Here is a 13,781-nt window from a genome sequence, read left to right as displayed (position 1 = left end):
AACATTGTAGAGCTGAAAAACACATTTAGGTTCTGTTAAAAACGGTGACCAAATCACTCTTACACCAACTCCAAGTGTTACAATCTAAAGCCAAAACCTGGTTTTATTTTTTTCCCAGAGCATCTTTTTTCTCTGACAAACTTTGAGCGTCAGGATCATGAGGATATCTGAAACCAGTCTAATGCTTATAATCACTGGTACCTTGGATGATTTTTGTTTTTGTTTTTCCCCCCCTGATAATTCAATGAAGAAAACTTGAAAAAGTGTAGTTTGGGTAACCATGTGGGATGGTCAAAACAAGTTGTGATTCCTTCTGTGTCAAAAAATTTTTTAATGCAGATTTTTAACACACAGAAGTTTGTGGTCTGGTTAAGAATCTTTTGAATTCTCCTCCTGTACTCCTCTCGTTAAGTTGTTGTCCTCTTCTATTGTCAGACTCCGTAAAGCTGTGATGATCTGTAGTCTTGGCAACCAGCACTTATCTTTTATAAAGCACCAGGAAAATGTTTCATCTTCAAGAAATCTAGATGGATATATTTTTTCTCAAATATATCCTCTTGCAAGGTACCATGCATAGTCATGGACGATAGCCACATATTGACCAGGGTTAAGTATAACACGAGTATTGCAATGATATTCCTGCTGGGCAATGGGTTTTAGATTGTTGCATGACATCACTGACATATTAAAGTTATTCTACAGGAAAATAATTTTAAAAATCTATAAGATCTGCAATATACAGTGGAGCAAAAAAGTATTTAGTCAGCCACCGATTGTGCAAGTTCCCCCACTTAAAATGATGACAGAGATCAGTAATTTGCACCAGAGGTACACTTCAACTGTGAGAGACAGAATGTGAAAAAAGAAATCCATGAATTCACATGGTAGGATTTGTAAAGAATTTATTCGTAAATCAGGGTGGAAAATAAGTATTTGGTCAATAACAAAAATACAACTCAATACTTTGTAACATAACCTTTGTTGGCAATAACAGAGGTCAAACGTTTACTATAGGTCTTTACCAGGTTTGCACACACAGTAGCTGGTATTTTGGCCATTTCCTCCATGCAGATCTTCTCAAGAGCAGTGATGTTTTGGGGCTGTCACACGGACACGGACTTCCAACTCCCGCCACAGATTTTCTATGGGGTTGAGGTCTGGAGACTGGCTAGGCCACTCCAGGACTTTCAAATGCTTCTTACGGAGCCACTCCTTTGTTGCCCGGGCGGTGTGTTTTGGATCATTGTCATGTTGGAAGACCCAGCCTCGTTTCATCTTCAAAGTTCTCACTGATGGAAGGAGGTTTTGGCTCAAAATCTCACGATACTTGGCCCCATTCATTCTGTCCTTAACACGGATCAGTCGTCCTGTCCCCTTGGCAGAAAAACAGCCCCATAGCATGATGTTTCCACCCCCATGCTTCACAGTAGGTATGGTGTTCTTGGGATGCAACTCAGTATTCTTCTTCCTCCAAACACGACGAGTTGACTTAATACCAAAAAGTTCTACTTTGGTTTCATCTGACCACATGACATTCTCCCAATCCTCTGCTGTATCATCCATGTGCTCTCTGGCAAACTTCAGACGGGCCTGGACATGCACTGGCTTCAGCAGCGGAACACGTCTGGCACTGCGGGATTTGATTCCCTGCCGTTGTAGTGTGTTACTGATGGTGACCTTTGTTACTTTGGTCCCAGCTCTCTGCAGGTCATTCACCAGGTCCCCCCGTGTGGTTCTGGGATCTTTGCTCACCGTTCTCATGATCATTTTGACCCCACGGGATGAGATCTTGCGTGGAGCTCCAGATCGAGGGAGATTATCAGTGGTCTTGTATGTCTTCCATTTTCTGATGATTGCTCCCACAGTTGATTTTTTCACACCAAGCTGCTTGCCTATTGTAGATTCACTCTTCCCAGTCTGGTGCAGGTCTACAATTCTTTTCCTGGTGTCCTTCGAAAGCTCTTTGGTCTTGGCCATGGCGGAGTTTGGAGTCTGACTGGTTGAGGCTGTGGACAGGCGTCTTTTATACAGATGATGAGGTCAAACAGGTGCCATTCATACAGGTAACGAGTGGGGGACAGAAAAGCTTCTTACAGAAGACGTTACAGGTCTGTGAGAGCCAGGGATTTTCCTTGTTTGAGGTGACCAAATACTTATTTTCCACCCTGATTTACGAATAAATTCTTTACAAATCCTACCATGTGAATTCATGGATTTTTTTTTTCACATTCTGTCTCTCACAGTTGAAGTGTACCTCTGGTGCAAATTACTGACCTCTGTCATCATTTTAAGTGGGGGAACTTGCACAATCGGTGGCTGACTAAATACTTTTTTGCCCCACTGTATAAGAGACTACTTATACTAGATCTTCACTGGGATTCTCTGATTTGATTCCTATAGACTTATCAGGTTATAATCCCAATTCAGCCAAGTCTATATCCTCAGGTATAATCTTATATAATTAGACTATTCTACCTGGCCTAATCGGTTTAACATTAGGCTGTGGCTTTCTGGGTACGGTATAATCTGATGAGAGCAGACACAGAACTGTGTGGGAGTGGATTAGACCATTTCCTTATGACAGGTCAGCCTATCCTGCCATTATGCAACATGACAGACATCAATAAAGCAAATCATAGCATGTGAAGGATGAGTCCAAGTATTTATATAGCAGCAGCCATACACCAACACCTCGCTCACTGTGCGCTCACTGTGCGCTCACTGTGAAAGAAAGACAGTATTCCTTCAGTGATAGAGAAAATGATGGTGACCTTATACATCTAAGTTTTAATCTTCTCTCAGTACGCCTCTGTATTTGTATATCTTGTCCAGTCTGAATGCTCTAAATGTGATATTTTATTCATGATTTTCATTGCCATGACTTGTATCAGTGTCTTTTTCTGTGGGTAACGGTTGGAAAGTGGCTGGTTCAACACATTATTTGTAAGGGTTTGTTGCATGCTCCTCTACAAATAATATCTATTTGATTATTTATGGGATTGCTGCAGCCTAAGAGTGAGAGAAAAAAGGATGTGTGGGTTTTAGTGTAGAAAGCGAGTTTTATGATTAAGCTTCAAGTTTCAAATGAGGTATGCAAAGCTGCAAAAATGTTTCTATTAAAAATTTCGACAAATCTTTTTTTAATATAATTCACGTCTTTTATGTCTTTCATCAAACGCTTTTCAGTTCCAGCTCCATCCTTTATAGCAACTATTTGAACTATTCCTTCAGATGTCATGTTGCATAAAAATTGTTCTTGATGAGAACATTTTTACAATTCCTCAAAATTTAACAGATCAAATATGTTTTCTTTTTCAAACAACGGTATTATATTTAGAAATAGGCGATTAAAATGACACAATAGACGAATGCGATGGCTGATTGTGAAGGAGCGTTAACCGGCAAAGTCCGTCTGTTTCTCTCTTATGTGTTGTTTCATCTCATCTGCTGAAATAAAACCCTTAAGTACATTATGTAAAACAGCATTAATCACACCTGAACCTGAATGTTCTGGCATGATTTTTTCAAACAGGTGTTTGGTCAGCAGAACACAGAGGAGAAAGTTGGAAAGAAAAAAAGAGAAAGAGAAAGAGGGGGAGCCTGACAAACGCAACACAACACAGTGAAGCTTGGTAAATGGAAAAAGGAGTGTCAGAGGCCCAGAGGGAGATTAGAACTGACAGGAAATGGGAATGGTGGCCGGCCACAATGTATACCCTTCACAAGTCTTAATATTGTGCACAGCGGTTAGGGGGCAGGAGGAAAAGATGGAGAGTGGGGAGTCACAAGAAAGAGAAATGATGGGCCCTTTGAATGAAAAGGTTAGTCCACAGTCTTGCCCTGCAGCATGTGTCATATGTATGGTGTGAGAAATATGTAAAAGAGAAAGTGAATAATAGAATACAAAGAGAAATAATAAAGTGGGTTGACAGTTGCTATGCCAACGCTGTAGCGTACAGATGAGTTCTCACTCTGCCGATCCATCTTTCTTCCTGGTCTCCCTCTGAGTTTAAAGCCACATAAAAGCCCGACTACAGGAAATGATACTGTATAAATCACATAAAACTTCTAAATGACACAACAAGCAGGTGGGTGGAAGAGAAAATGGAAGATGGGAGTAATGTGCAATCGGACGGAGGAGAAAGCGATGTGGAATTTGGACGAGGAAGCTCATGAGTGAAAAGAGAGAGGGGCTGATTAGATTTTAACTGAAAGGACAGCTGACCCTCTGCCCCTCCACACACACAAAGCAGCAATCACACATGCATTTCCTCCGTTCATATTTCTCACAAACCTACTCACATTTGTTTTACACATTTTATTTCCTGTTGCTGAAATATACAGGTTCATTCATTCAGAAAACACTGGTTTGCTGTTCCCTTTACATCTTCTGGCTGTTAAGTTTCCCTTTCAACAACAAGAGGGGTGGAAGAAGTACTCCATTCAAGTCCTGTATTTAGAAGGGATAGCTAGATGAGATTGAGAAGATCAATACCACTCTCATGTCTCTCCAGTAAATATGAAATTGCTTGTGCTTGCATGGCACAAAGACTAGAAACAGGAGAAATAGTGAGGCTGGCTTTGCTTAAAGAAGCAAAATCAGCTTACCAGTACTGCATAAAAAGCTGAAATGTATTGCATGTTGTGGTTTTATGTGACCACCACTAGAACTATTTCTTGGGCAGGTGTAGCCTTGTAGCTTCCTGCAGTGTAGTCATTACAGGAAGTGAACGGGGAAGTACATATAGCTGAGGCCATCTTGAACAAGATGTGACACAGTGAACCATTAGGGTTGTGGGAAGTGGGTTTTTTCACCAGATGGGGTAACGTACATTCATGTTTACTACAGACATGTGAGTGGAAGTGGTCTTCTCATTTAACTCTCAGCACAGTTGATACGTAGAGACAATTTAGATTAAAAAAAAAACTATATGAATGGGGAGATTGTTAATGTAAGCACTCTGATTCAGTGAGTCTAATACATAATGCACAGTATTTATCTAAAGGTTACAGACATTACCAGCATTTCCATATGCTGCTGATCACTGAAGCAGGAACCTCTAGATATGAAAAGAAAATGAAGCCAATACAAAGTGGTAAAAACTGCAGATCCTCAAATGAGGCTAAATCTGAAAGTCACCATGTTAAAACGCCCAGTTTTTATATGTTTACAGCATGGAACAAAAAGGGTTTTGGTGCCCGTCCCCTGAGGAAACAATAACACAAACAAAGTATGTGTGGTAATTTGGGTGCACGTCTCACTACGGCCAAAAACCAACGTCCCAACATTTACTGTTAATAAATTTAGGGCTGTTACTATTTACTGGTGTAGTAGAACAAGGGAGTAACAGTTGACAGACTTATAGCCACAAACATAAAGGCTCAACTCATCTCAGTGACAGCAACATATAAAGAGGACACACAATGGGCTGTAGGACCCAGAAATTCCCCTCCTAAACTAATGAAATAACAAAACTGGATTATCAAATAAAGCCACAAAAAACTGACTTCCTTTCAGGTTCAATCCTGAAAGGAAATCAAAAACAAAATACTTATGAAAAAAAAACCCAATGATCTGAGGAGAGCTGCACGGTCTGGTCACAAGCTTTTTCTAGTCTGGGGCTGTGCAATCAGCTGAGAAAGAGAAAGGAGAGAAAAGAAGGAAAGAGGACACAAACACAAGAGGAAGGAACATAACCGATTTAAAGGAAAGGAGAATCCATAATTTTAACATTCAGTTTAAACATGTATGTTGAAAACTTGTGCCTCCTTTCCTTCGAAACTGCAATTCTACCCCCTTGTTCTGCTGTACCTCCTGGTATTTTTAGGTACTTAAAAATGACATCTGAAACTTAAAGAATTATATAGCAAATATTTGGAAATTATATCCCAAGTCACAGATTGTATTAAGAAGTGCTACCTTCACTTTCTGTTAACATTTCTGTGACTAAGCCGGAAGAACTACATGCTCACTTGTCCAGCTGGTTTAATTCAAAATGCAAAGTACAGATTTACAGGCAATTTGGCAGGCAAGAGACAAGAATTAGGAATTGAGAACACAGCATGAGCGTGTGAGAGAATCTGGCAGAAAACAATAGCAAGATGGCAGGTATAAATACAACATGGCTGATTGAGAAATTGGGAATAAGTGACGTGGGTGTGTGTCAGGTGACTGGGAACAGAAGGAAGGCGCTGGAGAGCTAGTGGGTGGATAGGGTAAAGCAAGGAGTGGAAGAATAAAAACAAAAGCAGGGCAAAGATAAGGACTGTGACAGTTCTGCATTTTGAAAGGTGGGCTTTATTGCTTAGACATTAAATTTTCATTGGTGATAAGAAACACACATTTATTATATCTGAATTTCCCCTCTTTAATCAAAAGTAGCACACTGAAAACTTCAATCACAAGTAAGTGAAGTAAGTACAAGGTCTTAAATAATCAGGCCCCATCTTATCTTAATGACCTTGTAGTACCATATTACCCTATTAGAGCACTTCGCTCCCACTCTGCAGGCCTACTTGTTGTTCCTAGAGTATTTAAAAGTAGAATGGGAGGGAGAGCCTTCAGTTTTCAGGCCCCTCTTCTGTGGAACCAGCTTCCAGTTTGAATTCGGGAGACAGACACTATCTCTACTTTTAAGATTAGGCTTAAAACTTTCCTTTTTGCTAAAGCATATAGTTAGGGCTGGACCAGGTGACCCTGAATCCTCCCTTAGTTATGCTGCAATAGATGTAGGCTGCCGGGGGATTCCCATGATGCATTGAGTTTTTCCTTTCCAGTCACCTTTCTCACTCACTATGTGTTAACAGACCTCTCTGTGTTGAATCATATCTGTTATTAATCTCTGTCTCTCTTCCACAGCATGTCTTTTATCCTGTCTTCCTTCTCTCACCCCAACCGGTCGCAGCAGATGGCCGCCCCTCCCTGAGCCTGGTTCTGCCGGAGGTTTCTTCCTGTTAAAAGGGAGTTTTTCCTTCCCACTGTCGCCAAAGTGCTTGCTCATAGGGGGTCATATGATTGTTGGGCTTTTCTCTGTATCTATGAAGCGCCTTGAGGCGACATTTGTTGTGATTTGGCGCTATATAAATAAAATTGAATTGAAATTGAATTGAAAGTAAAAGTTCTGCTGTAAAAGGTTTTGCTTGAGAAACCATATAAAGATATTAAATATATATAAACAGAAAAGTGTATTTACTGCATAAAAAATCATTATACCAAATGCCTCTATAATATGCATTTTTTATGACTGAATCAGTCTTATGCTTGCATCGATGTATAGCCATCATTTTAATGGCATAGCTAGGGGAAGAAAGCAATTCAAGTAGTTCATACACCACTGGGCAGTTTAATGAATTACAACTCATCATATTTTTAAATATTTACAGATATTTGTGCGTAATGAGTTTTTCCACTGTCACACAAAAACAGAGCAGACCTGCTAAAACATTTTAAAGAAATGTTGTGGAGTGCAAGTAGGAAAGGAAGGAGGGAACGAACGAGGAGGTATAAATTGTGTAACATGTAAATAGAAACAGAATGCAATGATGTGAAAATCTCACAAACCCAAAGAAAACATGTCAAATGTTTGAACCGAGATATTTTAATCGTTAATGAAAAAACATTATATCATTTTTAATTCTGATGACTAGAAACCACTGAGTGAGAACACAGTTCGCTGTACCAGCCACAAATGCACATTAAAGCTCTGTCAACGAAACAAGAAGCCACGTGAACGTGAACCACAAGCACTCGTCTGGTCCTAAAGCTCATTTAAAATGGACGGAGGCAAAGTGGAAAGCTGTCGTGTGGTCAAAAAATTAAAATTTTAAATTCCTTTTAGAAAATATGAATGCTGTGTCCTCTGAACTAAAGAGAAGAGGGACCATCCAGCAGCACTCAGTTCAAATGGCTGCATATTGCTGGTATGGGGGTGCATTAGTGCCTGTGGAACTGGGAGCTTGGATCATAGCGGTCATCCCAGCAAATCAGTAATAAACTGCACACTGCATACACCAATTATGCAGTGTGCATGACATGCCAAAACATTTGGCATGTCATGAAACAAACAAACAAACAAAAAAACACACACACACAACAAAGATTGCTGAGAATCCTAAATTCCTCTCCCAAAAAAATCCAGCACCTGGTGTCCTCATTTCCCAGATGTTTACTGATGATGTTTGGAGAAGAGGGGATGCTACATAGTGGTAAACATGACCCTGTCGCAAATTTTTTGAGATGTATTGCTGCCATCACATTCAAAATCTCAGATTAAACACTTGACACATTTCCTATCTTCTTTTGTTAATAAAATATGGGTTTATGAGATTTGAAAATCGTTGCCTTCTGGGTTTTTTGTGAGTTTTTTTTACACGCAGTGTGACAGCTTTTTGGACTTGGGGTTGCAAAATACACAAGTAAAGCTAAGAAAAAAAATGGAACAAAGGAAATGTTCTGCAAACATTTCCTTTTCTGAAAGATAAACTCACTCTGGCCAAACTACAAAGCCACTGAATGACAGGAAATAGAGAAGCCGATTTTTCTCTGTCCAAATAATGAACCTGTTGTTGACTGCATGATAGATGTCAGGGAAGTGATGAGTAAGTGCATTGCATAGCTGCATGACTCTTCTTAACTCTATCAGACATGCTCTAATCGTTGCCCTACACCGACTCCACTGTATCCTAATGGCTCAGATTGCACTATAGAGCGCTAGAAGCTGTGTAGTCTAACCCGCAGCCTAGAAACGATGGATGTATGCAGATGGATTTCTGCAGAGCAAACAGCTCCCTGAACCTGCTGCCTGAGACAGACTAATCAAATCCAGAGAATGGGAGACTGCAGGGGGTAAAAGATACAGGGAGGGAGAGGCGTAAAGAGAGGGGGAGTGAATGGTGGAGCTTGAAAGCCGCGGGTAATGCGTCCGCGCTCTCCTGTTTAAGAGGCGGGCAATCAGAGCAGAACATCTTGCCTCCAAACAACTGTGCCCTTTTAATGAAAGGACTGACACACATTCAGACACACAAACATATGTAAACACAGCATATTTGTACAGCTTTATCAGAATCTGTGTCTGTCAGAAACTGTATCATACGCCAAGCAAAATATTAGTCACCACTCCATCTTTTCTAAAATGTATATAGAAAATCACCCCCTGACTGAAGAGCCGGTTGGTTAAGTGCGCCGCTCACAAGTGTGTGCAGCTGTCATGTTAGTAATAGTCGATGTTTGAAGAGTTCAGGGGGTAACTACAGTTTCACAGTGTCAGCATGAAACCAAAGTGTGTGCTGTGGTGATGCTGATGGACTGGATGAGTGTTTGTGTCAGCTGTCTGCTGACTAAAAAAAAAAGAAGGAAAAAAACCCCAGCAGTCAGCAGACTAGTGTCACTGCCGGATTTTCACTTATTCACACTTTTCCTGACACTTTCAAGTTCAAGGACCATTTTCCCTCTTTCATAGTCATGCATGGCTTTAAGGTTTGAAGTCAGGGATACCACAAGTAAGGTAATTAGTAATTAGTTTTGGCTTTCGATTTAGAAATCTATCACAGGGTCGGAGAAGCTGGTAAGCTCTTATTCCAGGGTGCACTGTCAACCCAGCTCGTGGCTGGAGGCGGTAACTCCTTTATTGAACGTCTCTCTTCCAGATTTTATAGTCCATGCTGCTCAGCTCCTCTAAAACAATTTCTGGCTTGGTATCCTCTCTGCTGAATGAAATTCAATACGCTTTCAAGATGTCTTGGATGTGTAAAGGAGTGTTTTGATGTGCTGTTTCTTGCTTCTCCAGCTCTTGTTGCCTACAGCTGCTTCTAACAGACCCCAACAAAGTTATTTTGTGGCAAAGACTCGAGCTAGACGTTCTTCATCTGGGTTGATGGATAGAATTCATTTCACAGCATAATTATTGTCCCCATATTCAGTGTTTTTTCCAAAAATAAATGACTTTACTGTCTCATTGACATCATTGTCAAGCTGTACTGACTAAAAAATTGTTGCTGATATCTTTAGGGATTTTTTATTCTTACTTGGTGTCGAAAATGGCGAGTGATAATAAGTGAATGTACCTGGTTGGGATGTTGCGCTTCATGGTTTGTGCCTTAAACCCGCAGGCCTGAAGAAAATGACATTCCTGTCCCCTAATCTGTGTTTTTTTTTTCTCCAACCAGCTGAAGCAGCCATTAAGGAGCCTAGTTGAGTCCATGAAAATATGGGAGCTGTATCTGGAGTCATGCTTGTTATGGAAATTTTGTGAGACCAGGCTTTCTCGTGCAGAAATGGTCTTTCGGGGAGATTAATGCATAGAAAATAGACAGAAACACTTAGTATCATGAGAAGAGAAACAGGAGGAAAAGGAGGAATTACCTCATTCTAAGTTTCTTCCCCCTCCATAGGAAGTTTCTTTATGCCTACTTTAATAGCTACTCATTCCCTCAAGATTAAGTAGCAGAGCAGGTTCTGAAGTATCACTTTAACTTTTCCTGACACGTCCAGGTTTCCTCACAGCTCATTGGGAGAAGCTGTGGCTCAGGAGGTAGAGCATGTCATCTACTAATCAGAAGCTTAATGGTTTGATCCCTAGCTGCTCCGGTCTGCATGCCAAAGTATCCTTGGACAAGATGGCAAATCCCGAGTTGTAAATGTTAGCCAGAAAGCACTTAAATACAGAAAAAAGTGCTTGTATGAACGTGTGACTGTGAATGAATGAATAAGACATGTTGCATTAAAGCACTCCGAGCGCTCGAGTAGAAAAGCGCTATATAGGACCAGCCCATGTTACTACATAGGCTTTTCTTAAGATGTCAACAAAGGCAAACAGAAGATGATCAGGTTATTAACTAAAATACTTTCAGGCCTCTATCAACCTTACCACTATTCTGAATCTACAGATCAACTGCAAAAAGAAAAAAGAGAGCAACATGTGTTTGTCTCATATTTCCCTCCTCGCTGCCCTTTTCCCACTGATAGTAACGACGGTCATGGTTTTTGTGATGTAGGGGGTGTGAGAGATATGTGGCCTTTTCTCTTTCTTCACAGATCAGAGAGGTGGTCTCAAATTTAGATATCTTTTATGTATAGGTAGCAGGAGGTCAAGGGCTCCCTCCAGGCCTCCGAGAAAAGGAATGCCGTGGTATGCTGTGTGCTACGTGCCACCCTGGATTGAAGAGGCCGCTCACTAAGTATGCCTGCAAGTGTGTGCAGATGACCTCATTCTAACATTTTAAAGTATTACAGGGAGTTCAGAGGCGAAGCCCAGCTTTAAAGCGTCACGATGACAGTAAAATCCATGCAGCGCTGGTGATCGTATGTCTCTGAGGTGACCGCAATATTCCTGAGTCAGCTGTCTACAGTCTCTCAGCTGAGCGACGTGGATTTATTTTGGTCACAACAGTACCATTGCACAATGGAATCAGTTACCTTGATTTAAGGTACTTTGACAATCACGGCAGAGTCCAAATTACAATGTCACTCGACCTAAAAAAAAAAATCACTGGTACCATAGAGTCAAATGAGCAAACTGCTAAAGAATCAGCACCTCAAAGGCCAGTGTGTAATGTTAATATGAAATAAGTAAAATACAAATAACTGGTTCTATGTATTTGTGGCGTGGGTGTGGTCTCTGGCCAGCTGCAGAGGAGGGGTGACACAGTGAGCTCCCGGTGCGGCGCAGGGGCGGGGTGAACAGGTGTGCTGGGATCTGACAGTGATTGTGTGTCTTTATATGTTGGCAGTGACAGTCGGAGGAGGAGCAGACGTGACAGAAGAGAGAGAGCGGGAGTGTCTGTGTCCCAGTCAATGAAACCACAACATCAAATAAAAGTTCTGCTGTCAACATACTCGCTCCAGCATATGTTTCTTGGGTCCAACACTACAGTATTTGTTATGGTTTAAAAAGTAGATAGAAGTACATAAATAGTTAGATACAGTTTTAACTATTCAGGCTCTTAAACGGTTTTCTTAAGCTTCTTCCTTATTAGCAAGTTCATCTTTCTGCTTTTCACCCTTTTAGGCCGGATAACCTGATAAATTAGGCTATAAAATATGACCCTAATTAGCAATATACTGTAGCGCTCACAAATGAACTGGATAAAAGGTTCACGGTTGGCCAATCTGAAGTAACAGAAAGGGAAAAAACTACTTGATCTAGAACTTTAGACCATACACCAGGCTGAAATTTCTCAGAGCCATAGAAAGCATTGCTTCTTACAATCCACAGTTTTCATTTTATTATATTACAGGAATAGACTCACCACCCCCTACCCCTCAGGTCTTCCCATTGTTCCATCCATCCATCCATTCACTTCCGCTTATCCTTTTCAGGGTCGCGGGGGGCGCTGGAGCCTATCCCAGCTGTCATAGGGCGAGAGGCAGGGTACACCCTGGACAGGTCGCCAGTCTGTCGCAGGGCTAACACACAGGGACAGACAACCATTTGCACTCACATTCATACCTAGTGGCAATTTGGATTATCCAATTAACCTATCCCCACAAGCTGCATGTCTTTGGATGGTGGGAGGAAGCCGGAGTACCCGGAGGGAACCCACGCAAACACGGGGAGAACATGCAAACTCCACACAGAAAAACCCCGGCCTGATGTTGGAATTGAACTCAGGACCTTCTTGCTGTGCGGCAACAGTGCTAACCACCGTGCCACCGTGCTGCCCAAGTCTTCCCATTGTTGTCCTCCTGATATGTCTCGAGGACAGATTTTTTTTTTTTTTGTACATACTAATAATTCCCAAATCGGGGGCATGCCCCTCATTTTTCATTTCATAAATGGGCTTTTATTGTATTTCTGTTTTACTGGTTGCAATAGCAGAACAAAATCTATTTATCTCTCCCAATCCTAGGTCACAACTAAAATACCATGTATAGGTTTTTAAGCATTCAACCTCAACTACTACATCTGCATTATCAATAAAGCATTAGATATGTTTCATAGATTTAGTCAATACAAAAGCTACCAGACCATTCTAATAATGACACTTTGTGGCATTACTCATGGTTCAGCCTGTGGCAAAATATATTTCCAGTGGTTCGGCTTGTCATTATGTTTTAATGCAGTACTAGTCTTTAAGTATAAGTTCTCTGAGAACCACTTCAAAGTGATCAATACCACTGCAAACAATGCTCTACGTGCATACATGCCCCTGCACTGACTACACCACTGCAGCACTAACACTGCAAGTTTTAGGCACATTAACCATGTCAGGCATCAGAAGAAGCATTGCAGTACAACTGTCATTAACTCAAAATACCATCCATTACCCTCACAGAACCGTGATACTTTTCAGGCTCTCTCTTTTCCTCCCTGGTGCCTCAATGATCTGACACTCCACCCGGTCACGCCTCGGATGACCATGATCTTGTGCTTTTTTAGCTTAGCTTTTAAGCCACTCCTCTCCCCTCTCAGCCTCCATGTATTCTCTCCCTACCCTCTCTCATTTATTTCCATTGGAGAGCATCGATTGGCTTGTTTAAGCCCCTCGGTCCTGACTAATATTTCACTTCATGCAGTCTCATTCCACTCGTCTATCCTTTCCTCCACCCGTGCTTTACTCCTCTCCCCCTATCATTAGTCCTGCCCTCCCACCATCCAAACACTTGCCTTGAGAGACAGTAGGAATCCAACTCGATGGGTCGAGATCCCAAGTGAAACAGGCCTTTTCTATAGCACACCGACGACCGGGAACAGCAAAAACATGCTTATGTACAGGTTTTGAATACAACACCAGAGAAATCTCTCTTATTTCTTAGCTCCAAACTGTAGTTAAGTATGATTGTG

The sequence above is a fragment of the Neolamprologus multifasciatus genome, chromosome 11 (genome assembly GCF_963576455.1).
Source record: "Neolamprologus multifasciatus chromosome 11, fNeoMul1.2, whole genome shotgun sequence".
Lineage (NCBI taxonomy): Eukaryota > Metazoa > Chordata > Actinopteri > Cichliformes > Cichlidae > Neolamprologus > Neolamprologus multifasciatus.
The sequence above is the reverse complement of the archived record's forward strand: the minus strand, read 5'-3'. Positions refer to the sequence as shown.